At 44.6% G+C, this 16,508-nt stretch overlaps 1 protein-coding gene across 3 annotated transcripts in view; it reads left to right on the forward strand.

The window, feature by feature from the left end:
- SRCIN1 (SRC kinase signaling inhibitor 1) overlaps positions 1-16,508 on the forward strand; it is a 758,648-nt gene that overhangs the window by 612,158 nt on the left and 129,982 nt on the right. The window lies entirely within an intron of this gene.

The following is a 16,508-nucleotide window of genomic DNA, read 5'->3' on the forward strand; positions in this document are numbered from 1 at the left end:
TGTCAATACCCTTTCACGCTAGTAGGTGTGTACTGGCACAGCAAAAACTGAAGACTGAAGTGATTTTTGCATGTCTACAAAATGTGTTTCTGGCTTGACAACTCTGTCATCATTATGGGATGTGCACTTCCGTCTTGTCTCCTAGATTTCCAGTACCCTCAACCACTCTTGCTTTGTCAGATATTGAAGTCAGTGTATGCAGCTGGCACTCTTGGGAAACTGTTTGCTTCTGCTTTTTTTGAGTCCAGTTTCTTTCCAGCTTTTTAAGATCACAGATCTTCTTTTCAGTGTGGTTATCAAAATGTGGATCAATGGCAAAGGATCCTTTTTTCCATGCCAAAAACTCTCTTGATTGTCTGGGTCTCTTGATATTTGATATTGTTACTTTAAACATTCTAATTTATTTTCTTATAGTTGTGCGACTATCGTGGGGTAGAGTTTTCCCCTATGTTTTTGTCGCGAATGTGAAGATGACTGAGAAAAGAAAGAATTCAGTTAAAATGCAGCTAAAATTGTGATTTTCAAGCATTGCTGGCTAAATTCTCCACATTGGTTTATTAACATTTCCTGAGGTCCCATAACGGGAAGACTGACTGCACCATCAGATTTTCCAAAACAGAGGTACCTAGTTCCTTGTTCGGCATATTGAGGAGAAGGTGGAGAAATGAGTCTCTACGTTTTTGAGGTGTGCAGCACTTGAGCACAGCTTTCAGAACACAGATCCTTTACAGAATAATTCATCGATTGAGATGCTATGAGATCGCATTCATTGGATGGAACTACACTCAAACTGAGAGACCATTTCCTCCCAATCATGATTCAAGAGTTTAATTGCCTTGTGAGATGTTAAATAATATATTAATGTTTGATGTATAATTGCTCAGTTTTCTTTGACTCGTGTACTCTTTTCGAGTTAAAGATAATGACAGCAATAGATATGTGTTTTTATATAAAAAATGAGAACTCAATATCCCATCTGAGGGCAAAAGTGCTAGGTTCACTACCGTCATCTACTGTAATTGAACAAAAGTATTTCTAGGTGATATACCCATCTGTAAAAAATTAAAGTTTACAAAGCCGAAGTGGTCCTGAAGAAGACATATAATTGTGTATCCAAAACTCTGCCTCAGCAGACACGAAGAAGATATCGTGATATGACATCATGATGAGTTGAAAGAATGTGTTACTTACAGAATATTTGAAATGCCAAGAGATAGTGTTTTGTGGCAAAATATGTCTTGAAAGCTAGATCTTTCATAGATTCACATGTTTTAATCTCCACTGTCATGAAACCGGGAGTCCCATGGTAGCCATAATTAGCAGTTTCAGTGTTACACAAATCCTGCAAAGCTTTAACATATTCACATTGTTGGCCTATCCACATTGCTTTAGAAAGGACTAAAGTCCAAACAATGAGGAGTTAGCTCATACAACTCCACTCCCCCAGAAGCTACCCTAACTCAGATTTCTACTGCATGTTGTGCGTGAAAGATGTCCCTTGAGCTTTGCTCAATATTTCACAGATAAATGACTTTTTTTCAACCAAAACTGTTGATGTTCAGTTAACATTTTTCACACTGTGAATTTTCTATCTTTAAAATACGGACTAAGGTCCTTATTTAGATGTTGGCCGTAATGGTCCAGCTGCCGATTTTTCTATTGTAAACCCGCCCGCTGCCACGATGGTCCACCCGCCATATTTAGATGTTGGTAGCCCGATAGGCGAAAGACTGCATTCTAACCGCTGTCTCTGCCAAGACACACCGTCCGCGTTGACGGTGGGAATGGGAAAAGGGGATGCTGGCAGGACTGCAGCCAGCGCTACCGTCGTACAGATTTAGAGGTGCCTTACCACCAAGGAAAAAGTGGTGGTTGACCTCCACTCCTTAGTTGGCAGATTGGGGATGAAAGGGGCTGAGCACTAACCTTTTTACCACTCCCCCACCCATCATCTTTGACTGGACAGGACTGAACAACACCTGTCACTGCTGCCACCAACCCACTGAGAAAACATGACCACCCCTATCAACAGACTACGAGGTAGGGACACTGCATTGCCAGGGTACGATGGGTGGGCACTGCATAGGAGGTGGAGAGCATCACTTTGACATGTGTAAGTCCGAGACACGAGTGGGTCAGACATGAGTGGGCACATATTGGTACACAACCCATATCGCGCACAAACACAACTGTCATTATGGTGCCAGTATTTACTGGCAAATGAATGCTGGCACAATGATGGTACATTCACACCTGTCAACTGTGTCTATGTGTGAACATTGACAGGGGAACTGTACCTGTCATGTTGTGCTGCGAGTTGTGTATGTGAGTATGCAATGTGATTATCTGGGCGAGAAGGGGAGCAGGTGCGTGTGAGTGTGTCTGTCTAGCTGGGTGTGTAGTTGTGTTGTGGTTGTGTCGTGTGTGTGTGTGCAGTGTCAATGGTGTATGTATGTTGTGTTGTGTAGATATGTCAATGTGTGTATTCGGTATGTACAGGTTGTATTGTGACGGAAAAGCAATGTGTTATTGTGTGAATGTGTTTGTTGTGTAGTGCGGGGGTACACCTATGGCTAAGAGACTGTGTGGGTGTGTCTCACCTCTCTTCAATAGCCCCTGCCATTGTACAAAGTCCATAGAGTCCTGTTGTCAGTGAACCGCCGCCATTCATACTTCCAGCAGAACTGTAACATCTAAATAGGGCGAGCGAAAGACCATTGACAGGACGGTGTTCTCAGGTTCGAGCCCAAAGCGGCTTGGTGGTGCGACTGCCAACATCTAGATCAGGCTCTATGTCTTAGACATCCAGAAAGGTCTTTTCAAGCTTTCTGGGACTTGTAGCAAGTAATGGCTTCACTCTGATAACCTTCACAAGGAGTGTATTTTTTGCCTGTATCCTAAGGCTAAGAAATACAAGATATGCTGAATCTTTTCAAATAATATCCTTAAAGACAGCAAGGGAAGGATGATATGGTTACAGTAGTCAAAATACAAGGATATTCCATCCTCTGATAAAGAGACAGATTGTGCCTTAAAAAGGTATTAGAAACTAGCAAAAAGACCACATTCACATCTATTATAGTGTTTGTTGGAAAATGGGTTATTGGTAAGGGCAGGTAGGTACCTACACCTAGCAACAAGCCACTAACCTCCACCTAGGTACAGTTAGGTCTCAGTAAATTAATCCCAGCTCAACCCTTGGTAGCTTGGCAACGAGCGTCAAGGCTTAACTTAGGAGACTGTGTGTAAAGCATTCAAATATCACAAAACAGTAATTAAATAAAACACAGGAAACAGTTTAAAAATCCAAAACCAATTTATAAAAATAGTTTATATTTTTATCTTTAAAATGACACAAAAACGAATAAAATCGGATAAAGGGAACCGGAGATATGAATTTTTAAAGAATCATTATTTTTCTAGCGCTTAGAAACAAAAAGCGCCAATCGGGTCATCTGGTTGCACCTCGACCGGGTCAAAGTTTCAGGCCGACCGCGATGGAGCCCTGCTCGGCTACAAGTCGCGGGAGGCCTCAGTTAAAAAGTTACCTTCTGACTTAGTCTTTATTTTGAAGTTTTTCTTCACTGGGACGAACCTGCCAGTTGAATCCGACCTCCTGGAGCACTTGTCCGGATACGCGATGTGGGTTTCCTTGGTGGAGATTTTTACCTTCGGACTTAGTCGTTTTTTCGAGATGAAAATCCTTCGACCGGGGTAAACCTGGATCTTGATCCGACGTCAGTGGAGCCCTTCTCGGATACGATGGCTGGGAGGTCCCGGTCAACTTTTTACCTTCGGACTTAGTCTCTTTTTCGGAGGTTTTTCTTTACCGGGACGAACCACCAAGTCAGGCCGGGTCGCGGTTGACGCAAGCCGGCTAGAATTTCCGCGGCGGGTCGGTCCCTCTCTGGAGCTTTTTAAAAAAAATTCTCAAATCTTTTCCAAACTTCTGGGGCTTCACCCAGATGTTCTTTTAAGGTTCTTTTGGGGTCCACAGCTCACCCCAAGGGTCCAGAAGTTCTGTGATGGTCCTTGGGGGGTGCGGACTTCAACTCCCAGAATGCACCTGGCGCAAACTCCTTTTTGGCCACTGGACAGTGGTCAGCTGGTCACTTTTCAGGAGTTGGTGCAGGGGGACTCTGGATAGCAATTTTTCACCTGTAGCAAACAGGGAGTCCCTCCTTGAACCAGTTGAAGCCAGGCAAAGTCCTTCTTGTGGTGAAGCCCAAGTGTGCAGCTGGTGCAGTCCTTCTGAGTGCAGGTTCCAGGTGCAGGCCAGGGGTCCAGCAGGGCAGTCCTTCTTCTCCTTTAGTTCTTTTCTTCTTGAAATCTGGAAGGGATCGGAGGTGTGGGGGCAGGTCTGCCAGTTTTATCCTTGCTCCTGGGTGAAAAGCAGGGGGGTCCTGGTCCTCCAATCAGGTACAGGGTCGTCCCCCTGTGATGACCACTTCCTGGGAAGTGTGGCAAAAATCCATCCCAAAAGGCAACAGTCTCTAAAAATCCAACATGGCTGAATCTGATTGTTGGAGGTTACATCTGGCTGAGCCCACCCACTGGTGTGGCTAAAAATCATAAACACACCCCTCTCCTGCCCTCTCCTAATCTAATCAAGGGGGCACCTAGTTGTCTGGGGTTGCAGGATGTGGGGGTGTTGCTGGGTGCTCCAGATGTCCTTCTCTGCCTTTGAAGACCAGTTTGGCAGCCCTCCCCCTTCCTGCCTCACCATCTGCTGAGGGGAGATTCTCTCCCCCAAGCACATTCCTTTGTGTGAAGCCAGGCCACTTCACACCTCATCAAGGCAGCTTGGCAAAAGCTGCTGCAGGCTGGCCAATCAGAGCACAGCAGCAAAAACAATGCAGAGCTGAAATTGGCAACTTTTTAGGTAAAGTCTAAACTTTTTACCTGAACAAGTTATATTAAATCCAACAACTGGAAGTTGTGGGATTTATTACAACAATTAATTTGATACCAAGTTCTTGGTATGCAACATTTAAGGAGACTTTAAAATTTAAAATAAAGTCTCCCCATTCTAGCCTATGAAGGCCATTTACTTCAATGAGGGAAAAACGAATTTGGCTGTTTTTACCTCACCAGGGCTTATAAATCTATTTTTATAAAGTCCCTGCTTATAGTTACATGGCACCCAGCCCTAGGGGCACATAGGGCACACCTTAGGGGTGACTTATATGTAAAAATAAGGTAGTTTAAGACTTTGGAAGTACTTTTAATTCCAAAGTCGAATTTGCATATAACTTTAATTTCAAAGCAGCCAGCAAGGCAGGCTTGCTTTTAAAATGACACTGGGCACTTCAGCAGTGCACCTAGGTGTGCACCACCTATGCTGTGGTCCCTTAACCTACATGCCCTACCATATACTAGGGACTTATAGGTAGGTTAACTTAGCCAATTATAATTAGCCTAATTTGCATATCCATTTTACACAGAGCACTGGCCCTGGGACTGTTAAGCAGTACCCAGGGCACAGCCAAGAGTCAGTAACCACCAGTACCTATCCAAAAAGTGTGGGGGTGATCAGGCAAAAAAAAAGGACTTTCCTACAGTGTTGATGGTGATTGGACACCAACATCAACTTCGAAGACTGGTTGCCTACAGCACAGACGATCTCATTGTTGACTATCTCCTCAACGATTCCATCGAAGGCCATATCTTCATCGACGAAGCAGTCTCCATTAATTTTATTTTCAACTTCTCCTCGGTCAAAACGTTTCAGCAACATCATGAATTAAAATGTCAATACAGTGACAAGCCCTATGAGGGCAACACCTATGTCTCCAGCCAACCCATGATGCTGGTACCATTGAGTCTAGTTAAAGCACTGTGTCTAACGTTTGCATATTACTACATACTTTTCCTGAAACTGCCTTGGATGCTCAAAGAAAGAAAATTCCTGTGCCAGTTTCACTTCTGGCTGTGGTATCTCAAATCTAACCCACCACTCCTCACACCTTCTGGTGTTCTGTGAAGAAAGATATTACCATTTCATTTTCCAGTGACATCTCACAAACCACCTTCATGAAAACCTGACAATAGTAACACTTATAGTAATGATCCACAAGAAAAACGAGAAGCTCCACCTGTTTATCCAAGAGGCACTTGCCCCGCATGGGATAATTACATAGCCCCTGTTGAAGGAAATAAAACTTCTCCTCGGATGATATTGGTGACATTCTTAGTCTGATTGAAAGAGCATCTCTGATTGAAAGAGCATCTAAAAGATTTGATATTCCGATTCAGAAACCGTTTGCTGCTTTTATGATTTTTAAAGAACCAACCAGAAAAATTGTCAAAGCAATACCCATAATTAATCATATCTGTTCAGCGGGTCTTAAACAAAAAAAAATGGAAAAAAAAAAATACAAGGCGCCAGGCGACAGCCCTGTGCATTTCATCGGACAAACGCATTCGGATTTAGTGTGATAATGCAAGCTACACAGAAAAGATCCTGAACCCAAACTTCGCCATGTTCAGCTCCTCCAGAGGAGGAAGAAGGCTCAATAATGGAAGCAAAATATTTTCATTAACAGCTGCAGCATTGATTAGGACCTCTAGCAATGTTAGTCCGTTATGACAGACAAATGTTGTCAGATATTACACCATGTCTAGAGATACTGCCGGACTATAAAATATCTAAACCAAAAGCAATTTTAAATGAGTGAAAACAACATCTTCCATCATTGGTGTTTCCATGGATGTTAAAACCACTGGATTTAGACAATTAGGTAGTGCAGCAATATTAAGACATGGGTGGTTGAGATCGACTTCATTTCATACTGAAAGTCAAATATTAAACATGCCATGTTATGGAGTGTTCTTATTTAGAAAGTATATTGATGAAGTGCACCAGTCCATAAAATCAGACACTGACATGGCAAGATCTTTACAGTCATTACAGCAATGTGGAATCCAGCCCTTTTGATGAGTTAAAAGACAGAATTTGTACCCTTATCAGTATGGGTCCAATTACCAAGCACACCAAAAGCCATACTGTCAGTGATATACTACCCAGTGCTGGCCACCACTGGTCTCTTATCAAAGACATCCCCCTCATCAAAGGGTTGGGAATCAATACAAAATTCAGGAACCCTCCAGAAGTCAGTGACATATTATGGGTGATTGCCCAAACCAATTCTGACTACACCTGTAGGTGGAAAGATCTCTTCTTGCTACCAATCTGTGGGTTCTAGACCTCGTACATCCAAGGTATGCATTGGAACTCATACAAAATCTTCCTCTTACTCTACCATCCAAAAAACTGCATCAACATCTTCGGCTGTTGCAAACAGATATCTCCATAGTGATGAAGAAAGAGGCCTCAGAACTGGTCCCCAAATCATAGCGAAGTATATGCTTCTTTGCTCGCCTCTTTCTATAAAGGAAAAAGTCAGGCAAATGGAAACCGATTTTCGATCTTCACCAGTTGAACACATTTCTCAAGAAGCTGATATTTTGAATAGTAGCACTGCAAGAAATTCTCCAGTTATTGCAAACAGGCAATTGTATGTCTGTTAGACCTACAGGACGTGTACTGTCATATACCCATCCACATAAACAATGAAAATACATCCAACCAGACCAAATAATTTTCAAGACGTTAATGGCCCCAGTCACAGCACATGCAAAAAGCAAGGACATCACGTTTTCCCCTACCTCAAAAACTAACTAGACAAAGGAAAGTCTTTCAGAGTTGAAGACAACTTCATGAAGGCCACTCTAAAAAAAATTCCACAGTTAGATCTAACGGTACAAGGGCAAGTCAATGATAAAATCGTGCAAGAATATACAATTCTTGGGAGCAGTTTTGGACACAAGCGTAGGCAAAGCATTCCCATCCCCATAACCAGCTTAAAAAAACAGCCCTTAGAAGAGAAAGCGAGTAACTTTAGACTGTACAAGTGTCTCTTAGGGATGATTTAATAATGCCTTCATTTAATCCCGAATTCAAATTCACAAAGAGTTGAAGGTGTATATGACTTAAACATACATTTTACACCCGATTGTGAGGCTTAGGAAGATGACTATTGTAACCGATCTAGTAACAATTATCCTCGGTTCATCATCTAGCCTAAGTATGATTCAAGGCACATGCCTTATCTTCGGCCATCCTTGATGCAAATTGCTGCATGCTTCCTGGATTCTTTAAAAAACATAATAGAAACGTTCTCAACTTCCATCAGACATGACAGAGCATGCTGCTCTTCTACAAATTACCTCTGTTTCCTCTTCCTGATCTTTTCCCTCAGCTACAGCACCCTCCTCCAATATCATGCAACACTGACACATCTTCCGATACCAGGAGACATGATACAGAGGGTGAGGTGAGCTGGTGGCATTTGGGCTGAGGATGATTGAAGCACCCATGTGGATATATTAACTGATCAAGCAAGCTACAACACGTGCAAAACTGATTGATATGTCTGACACGTCTGACGGCTATATTAAAGTAAAGAAGATTCTTTACTTTACTATAGCGATGTTCCATAGATTGCTTGAAATAGCCTCAGCAAAAGAGTTATTATTTTTGTGGCAACCTCTTTCTGTTGAGTACAAAATCCAAGCAAAAATGAGTAAAAGACCCTCTCAATCAAACCTGAAGGTAGGTGAACTTGCCTATACAACAGTGAATTCTGCTAAATCAGTTGTGAGGGCAAAAGCCAGGTGAATAAAATAAACAGAAGGTCAGTAGTGCTGTTTTGCACATTTATGACTAACAGAAGTGCATAATTTCATTCAGAGGTGCAGACAAGAGTCTTGAAAATTCCCTTTGAAGAGCTAAAGCTCTTCAGAAACCATGTCTGTGAACAGTTCCAAGCCATAAAAGCAGATCCAGAGATGGCCAAGTCGCTATCCTTTTATCTAAACAAGCATCCTTCTTCAGTGTCAGGCGGCTATTATACAGTAATACTGATTGCTGACTATCATTATTTTCATTCCTTCAGAGGAAACACAGGCTACAGTTGCTCCCAGCCATATCAGAAATACCAGCAACATCAATGCTACAGAAGATCTCAGAACTACTTAACAAAAACCAAGGGCATCTTTAACTCCAAGGGAGATCATTAGCTCAGGTGGCCACAACTGTTTAAAAATTCACACCCTAGCAAGGCTAAGCAGATCGGACAAATGGGCATGATTTGAGAACACAGCAAAGAATTACTACAGGGATATTGGTTAGAGAACTGATAGTTTGGCTACCGTCCGGAATTTATCCAAAAGATGCCTGAAACATCACCAATGAAGGAACAGCATTTGCACCTATTTTCTGCTCCTGAAAGAAATTCAGAAGGTGTTCCATAAATTAACGTTCAAAGAGTACCCACATTGCCAAGGGCAAATGGATGTTATTCAAGATTCTCTCGTAGGGGATTTCCATGTATAGTCATAAGCACTGAATAGTTCCGCGTGCCTGCGGGGACCCCGGAGCACTGATGTGAAGTATATTCTTAAGTGCAAATACCAGCCCTATGAAAAAAGGTTTGTCAAAAAACACATAAGAATAACACTGCGCAGCCTATGTGAACAGCTACACAGGCCAAATTGTTAAAAAGAAAAACAGTTGTAGTGTAAATTCACGTTAAAACATTTATTTATTCTAGAAATGTAATAACAAATACATTCTCATATTCTATTTACACCTCTCATGAGAATAAAACAATACAGGGCAGTGTAGCCGATAGGCTGCCATTATACAGAATGTAAATAGAGCTGTGCCTTTAAGAAAGTAAAGTCTTCCTGTTTCCCATCATGCACAGCAAAAGGCAGTTGCCTCAGTTCTTTTTTCCGGCTCCTTTCTGACAGGACCCTGAAGCATTGAGCTCTACCTCACAAAGCCTTTTTTTGACAGAAATTAATTCAAAATCTTTTGAATTTCAATTTCACTCGACGTTTTTAATATTGAGTGATCATTTCCTACTCTTTTCTGTTAAATTCTAACAGAATTTTGAGGTTTTTCTAGTTTAGAAATGCCTTCACTTTTTGATAAATGCCCTTCTTGTGGCAGAAAAAAGGCTAAAACAGATCCACATCGGGTCTGTATAATTTGCCTTCCATCCAGCCACAAACCGGAATCGTGTGACATCTGTAAAACTTTCTCCAGAAGAACTCTTCGTGATAGGGAGAAAATCCGACTTCAGGCAAGAGAGGACAGGAGAAAAAGTGGTCATTCTACCACAGAGCGAGGAGAAGGTCAGTCTTCTACCAGGGCTCACCCTGTTTCCTCTGTAACTCCTACCAGACCTGCTCAAAAACGGCACAGGTCTCCGACGACGTCGAGGGCGTCGACGTCGAGACAGGGAACGGTGCCAACATGCTCGCCGTCGAGGACTGGTTCACCGGCGAGGAAGAAGCATCGTTCGCCGTCGACAGCCATTTCGCCGTCGAGACGGCGTGGACGCTCGCCGTCGAGAGGATCTGGGTCGCCGTCGACACGGCGAGGACGCTCCACGTCGAGGAGATCTGAGTCCGGTTCGCCGTCGACACGGCGAGGGCGATCGGCGTCGAGGGAGAGTGCTCGCCGTAGGAGACGTTCCACGTCACCACATCGACGTCGAGGGTCGTCGTCGAGAGGTTCTCAACGGCGAGAGGAATCGACGTCAAGAGGCACTCGCCGTCACCGCACTTCGACGTCGAGGAGTGTGTCGACGTCGAGGCGACAATCAAAGAGACCTAGAAGGGTTTATACCACTTCAGAATCCTCGGCCTCACTCATCCTGTTTCCAGCGTCTCCACAGCTCTCTCCTCAACAGTTGCCGTTGCCGCAGACACCAGTAACACCTACGGCTCCTCCTTCAGAGTCTGTTCTGAGGACTCCAACGCGATCCATAAGGCATTCTGGACATTCCTCTAGACGTTCATCTTCCTCTCGGCACCACCGTCATGAGTCACGACAGAGATCTCAGCATTCACATCATAGACATTCTTCTTCGTCTACACAGGACTACTCTCCAACCCTATCGGACTCACCGTCCCCGAGAGTGTCCCCCATAGATGATGTGAATACATTCCAGGAGGTCTTAGTGCGAGGGGCGACCAAACTGAATATCCCGTTGGCGGTACCTGCCCCATCGACATCAGTAATCTTCGAAACCTTGCATCAGAGGACCTCTTCGAGACCTTTGCTTCCACTGGTTCCGGGTCTTATTGAACCGCAATGGATATTTTTCTTACACCGGCCGCAACAAAGTCTGCTCCTTCCAGACTTATTAAGAAGTATCGTCCACCGGAACAAGATCCTCTATTCTTGAGGTCGGACCCAGTACCGGACTCGGTGGTTATAGTAGCGGCAAAGAAATTGCACTCTACATCACCGTCTTCCTCCTCACCTCCGGATAAAGAGAGCAGAAAGATCGATGCTGCAGGCCGAAAAGAATGCTCTACTGCAGCCATCACAATGAAAGCAGCCAGCGCAACTGCTTTATTAGGGAGATACAATCGGGCCCTCTGGGACTCTATACTGCAGTTTGCGGAGCATCTTCCTCAGGATAAAAGGGAAGATTTCCTGGAGGTCGTGGGTGAGGGAGCCATGGTTTCTAACCAGGTAATAAGTGCTGCGGCTGATTCTTCGGTGCTGTCCGCACATAACTACGCTCACGGAATAGCGCTAAGAAGACATGCATGGTTGCGATTAACATCTCTCAAACCAGAAGCACAGCAGAGAATACAGAATTTACCTTTCTCAGGCTCCACTTTGTTCGGCTCTCATGCCGATGACGAGATGGCCAGGATGAAGTCTGAGCTAGATACTCTAAAAGCGGTAGGCATGGAACGCCCGAAAGAACAACTAAAGGTATTCCGTCCATATCAGCGAAGACTTTTCACCCACAGGTATCAGACACCACACTGGATGTCTTCACGCCCCCAGCAGCAGCAGCAGCAGCAGCATCAAAGGGTCTTCTCCACACAACGAAGGTCGACAAGGGGTCGTTCAACACCACAAACTCAGGCAACTCGACAGGCTCCCGCGTCTAAGCCCTGAATCTTCGCTTTCCCCTCCTCCGTTATCCACTCCGGTAGGGGGAAGTATCTCAAATCATCTGGACGAGTGGCTACACATCACATCAGACGCCTGGGTATTGAATATTGTGCGACATGGTTACGCTCTCAGATTCATCAGTCCTCCACCATCTGTTCCACCTAAACCAGACAGCCACCACCTCGAAGCTCTTCAGTTAGAAGTCACTATTCTATTACAAAAAAGAGCCATAGAACCCGTCCCGATCAGCCAGCAAGGGAAAGGGATTTATTCGAGGTATTTCCTTGTGCCAAAAAAAGACAAGCAAGAGTTTCGTCCCATTCTAGATCTAAGGACAGCAAACAAGTGGATTTGCAAAGAGAAATTCAGGATGCTATCCTTGCACCAAATTTACCCACATCTTCGTCAGGGCGACTGGCTCTGTGCGATAGACCTTTGCGACGCTTACTTTCATATTCCGGTGACCAAGAAACATCGAAAATTCCTAAGGTTCACCGTCGGAAAACGTCATTACCAATTTGCGGTTCTACCCTTCGGCCTCAAATCAGCGCTGAGAACTTTTTCCAAATGCATGGCGGTGGTAGCCGCCCACTTGAGGAAACATCGAATATTTGTATACCTCTATCTAGACGATTGGCTCATAAAGGCTACAGGAAACTCCACAGACCACTGCAAGAGTAATAGCTTCTCTACTGGGCCCGATGGCGTCTTGTATCCATCTCGTTCCCAATGCTCGCCTCCATATGAGACCCTTACAGGAAAACCTGGAGGATCAATGGTGTCAACTGATGGACAATTGGGAGAGCAAAGTCCTCCTTTCTCCCCACGCCCTACAGTCCCTCAAGTGGTGGTGTTCACCCAACAATCTCTTGGTGGGTATTCCGTTCCAACAACAGCCTCCAGCTCAAACCATCGTAACAGATGCGTCACTGCTCGGATGGGGAGCGCACATGGAACATCTTCGAGTCCAAGGCAAGTGGTCACAGAGAGAGAGTCTCTATCATATCAACCTGCTGGAGCTTTGCGCAGTCCACCTTGCGCTCAAAGCCTTCCTTCCCTCTCTGAGAGCGGAAACTCTCCTTCTCCAGACGGACAACGTGGCCACTATGTACTACGTAAACAAACAAGGAGGCACCAGGTCCAGGATTTTATCCAGAGAGGCTCAGACAATCTGGCATTGGCTTCTAGCCAGGAACCTGTCGCTAGTGGCAACTCACCTGCCTGGCATCCAGAATGTTCAAGCGGATGCTCTCAGTCGCGTAATGGACGAGAACCACGAATGGGTGCTACACGACGACGTCGTTCGTTCCATTTTCGCACTATGGGGTACCCCCCTCTATAGACCTATTCGCAACCCCAGAAAACAATAAATGCCAAAACTTCGCCTCCAGATATTACCATCCAGGGACACTGGGGAATGCCCTGTGGATAAGCTGGTCAGGAGCATTTCTTTACACCTTTCCACCGCTTCCCCTGATTCCGGCGGTCCTCCAGAAGTTATCCAATGCTCAGCCCAAAATTATCCTAATTGCTCCGGAATGGCCACGCCAATGGTGGTTTCCAGACCTTCTTCACCGGTCACTCAAACCACACATCAGGCTGCCTTATCGTCCGGACCTGCTCACGAAGTTCAGAGGGCAGATATCTCATCCCAACCTCTCATCGTTGAGTTTGGCAGCATGGCTCCTGAGCTAGTGCAATATGGACACTTGAACCTACCTCAGGACTGTATGGAAATCCTGAAAGAAGCAAAGCGCCATTCCACACGATCGGCTTATGCAAGCAAGTGGAAGAGATTCTGTGTGTGGTGTTTAGACAACAACATTGACCGGGTATCCTGTGGAGAGGAATCTATCCTGCCATACTTGCTAAGTTTGGCAAAATCGGGCTTACAACTGTCATCAATAAAGGTACACTTGGCGGCTGTAACGGCATACAGAAAGAGCCCTTCACAAACTTCCTTTTTTCGGATTCCAATTATTAAGGACTTCCTGGAAGGTTTAAAAAAGGTCTTTCCTCCCATTAGAAAGCCATCTCCTCCATGGGAACTGAATGTTGTCCTATCGCGTCTGATGCTACCTCCATTCGAGCCAATACACAAGGCATCACTTCAACATCTCACATGGAAAACTGCTTTTCTGGTGGCAATCACTTCAGCGCGTAGGGTCAGCGAAATCCAGGTCCTTTGCGCTCAAGAGCCCTACACGGTTTTTCATTCTGCGAAAGTGGTAATGAGGACTCATCCAAATTTTTTACCAAAAGTCATCTCCGACTTTCATGTGAACCAAACCATTTCATTACCAACTTTCTTTCAAAATCCAACTACTCCTGCTGAGAGAACTCTGCACTCTCTGGATGTAAAGAGGGTTTTGAAATTTTACTTGGACAGGACAAAATGCTTACGTAAATCACAACAGCTCTTTGTTAACTATGGCCCAGTTAGAACAGGGTTGGGCACGTCTTAGCAATCTTTATCCAGGTGGATTGTTTCATGTATAATGTTATGTTATCAGTTAGCGAACAAATCCCTTGGTGGTAGGCCAAAAGCCCACTCTACTAGAGGGAAGGCAGCTACTGCAGCCTTGATGAGAAATGTCCCTTTGGCAGAAATATGCAAGGCTGCCACTTGGAAATCGGTCCATACCTTTACTCAGCATTACTGCCTTGATACGGACGCTAGGGCAGATGCGCAGGTTGGACAGGCCTTGCTTAAGAATTTATTTGCATGACTCATGTTTTTTGTCAGTATTCTTCTGTCTACTCCACCGCGGTTATGGGGATGGGCTTGCTACTCTATTCAGTGCTTATGACTATACATGGAAATCCCCTACGAGAGAAGGAATGGTTCTTACCTGTAACTCCAGTTCTCTCATAGGGGTATTTCCATGATTGTCATAAGCAACCCTCCCTCCTCTCCGGTGGAGTTGACATAGAACAGGTTGCCATAAATATTATCGATGTTGGTACTCCAACAGATGTTTTGTTCCTTCATGTCAGGTTACAAGCCTTCAAAAAGAACTGAGGCAACTGCCTTTTGCTGTGCATGATGTGAAACAGGAAGACTTTACTTTCTTAAAGGCACAGCTCTATTTACATTCTGTATAATGGCAGCCTATGGGCTACACTGCCCTGCATTGTTTTATTCTCATGAGAGGTGTAAATAGAATATGAGAATGTATTTGTTATTACATTTCTAGAATAAATAGATGTTTTAACGTGAATTTACACTACAACTGTTTTTCTTTTTAACAATTTGGCCTGTGTAGCTGTTCACATAGGCTGAGCAGTGTTATTCTTAAGTGTTTTTTTTTTTACAGATCTTTTTTCAAAGGGCTGGTATTTGCACTTAAGAATATACTTCACATCAGTGCTCCGGGGTCCCCGCAGGCGCGCAGAACTATTCAGTGCTTATGACTATCATGGAAATACCCCTACGAGAGAACTGGAGTTACAGGTAAGAAACCATTCCTTCTTTCTTATGAGGACAAGCATCAGGTGAATAGCAGCCAATCGTGGACATCAGTGGCCTGGAACAATACTACTTGCAACAATTTTTTATTTCATTCTAAGGACCATACAAGAAGCAAGAAAAAAACACTGTGAACAATACGAATCATGGAATCATGAGCACAACTGCACTCAGTGTGTGTATGTGTATATGCACACATACATATATGCTATATATATGTGAATATATATATATATGTTCGATGGCATGTGTAGCTGCAGATACACATGCTGTGCATTATCCTGCCATCTAGTGTTGGGCTCGGAGTGTTACAAGTTGTTTTTCTTCGAAGACGTCTTTTCGAGTCACGAGACCGAGGGACTCCTCCCTTTCGGCTCCATTGCGCATGGGCGTCGACTCCATCTTAGATTGTTGGACGTGTTTCTCTAGGCTCCGTATTTCGAATCGGGAAAGTTAGCTAAATATGGAAAATTTGACTGTATTGTTCGCGCTCGGTACCGGTTTAGTGTTAGCATATCGACACCGATAGTAGAAGCGCTCCGGCGGCCCATCGGGGCTTCTGCTCTTTAGCGGGGCCTGGTTGGCACGACCGCGCCCATCGTCGAAACTAATGGACCGGACCCCCTTCCGCTTCTGTCCGAAGTGCCACGCGAAGTATCCTTATACAGACCAACACTTGGTCTGTAATCTGTGTCTATCACCGGAAAACAGGGAGGATACTTGTGAGGCCTGTCGGGCATTTCGATCGAAAAAGACCCTATGCGAAGAGCCAGAAGACTACAAATGGCGTCGACGCCAGGAGAACAGCTCGACGTCGAGGAGGAGGAAAGAATCTCCATCCAGGGAACTGACTTAGACGACTCTGAAAGTGAGCGACCCGCAACTACGCAGAAAACTGTGAGTAAAACTGCCCCGTCCAAGACTCACTCCAAGATCGTAAAGGCCAAGGGGATGCCACCGCCAGCAGGCCATGGCTTAACCCATCGAAAAGATGGTGACCAAACATCGGCACCGAAAAAGGCCAAACAACTGCCGAAGACATCCGACTCC

This window comes from Pleurodeles waltl, chromosome 6 (assembly GCF_031143425.1).
Source record: "Pleurodeles waltl isolate 20211129_DDA chromosome 6, aPleWal1.hap1.20221129, whole genome shotgun sequence".
In the NCBI taxonomy this organism is placed as follows: Eukaryota; Metazoa; Chordata; class Amphibia; order Caudata; family Salamandridae; genus Pleurodeles; species Pleurodeles waltl.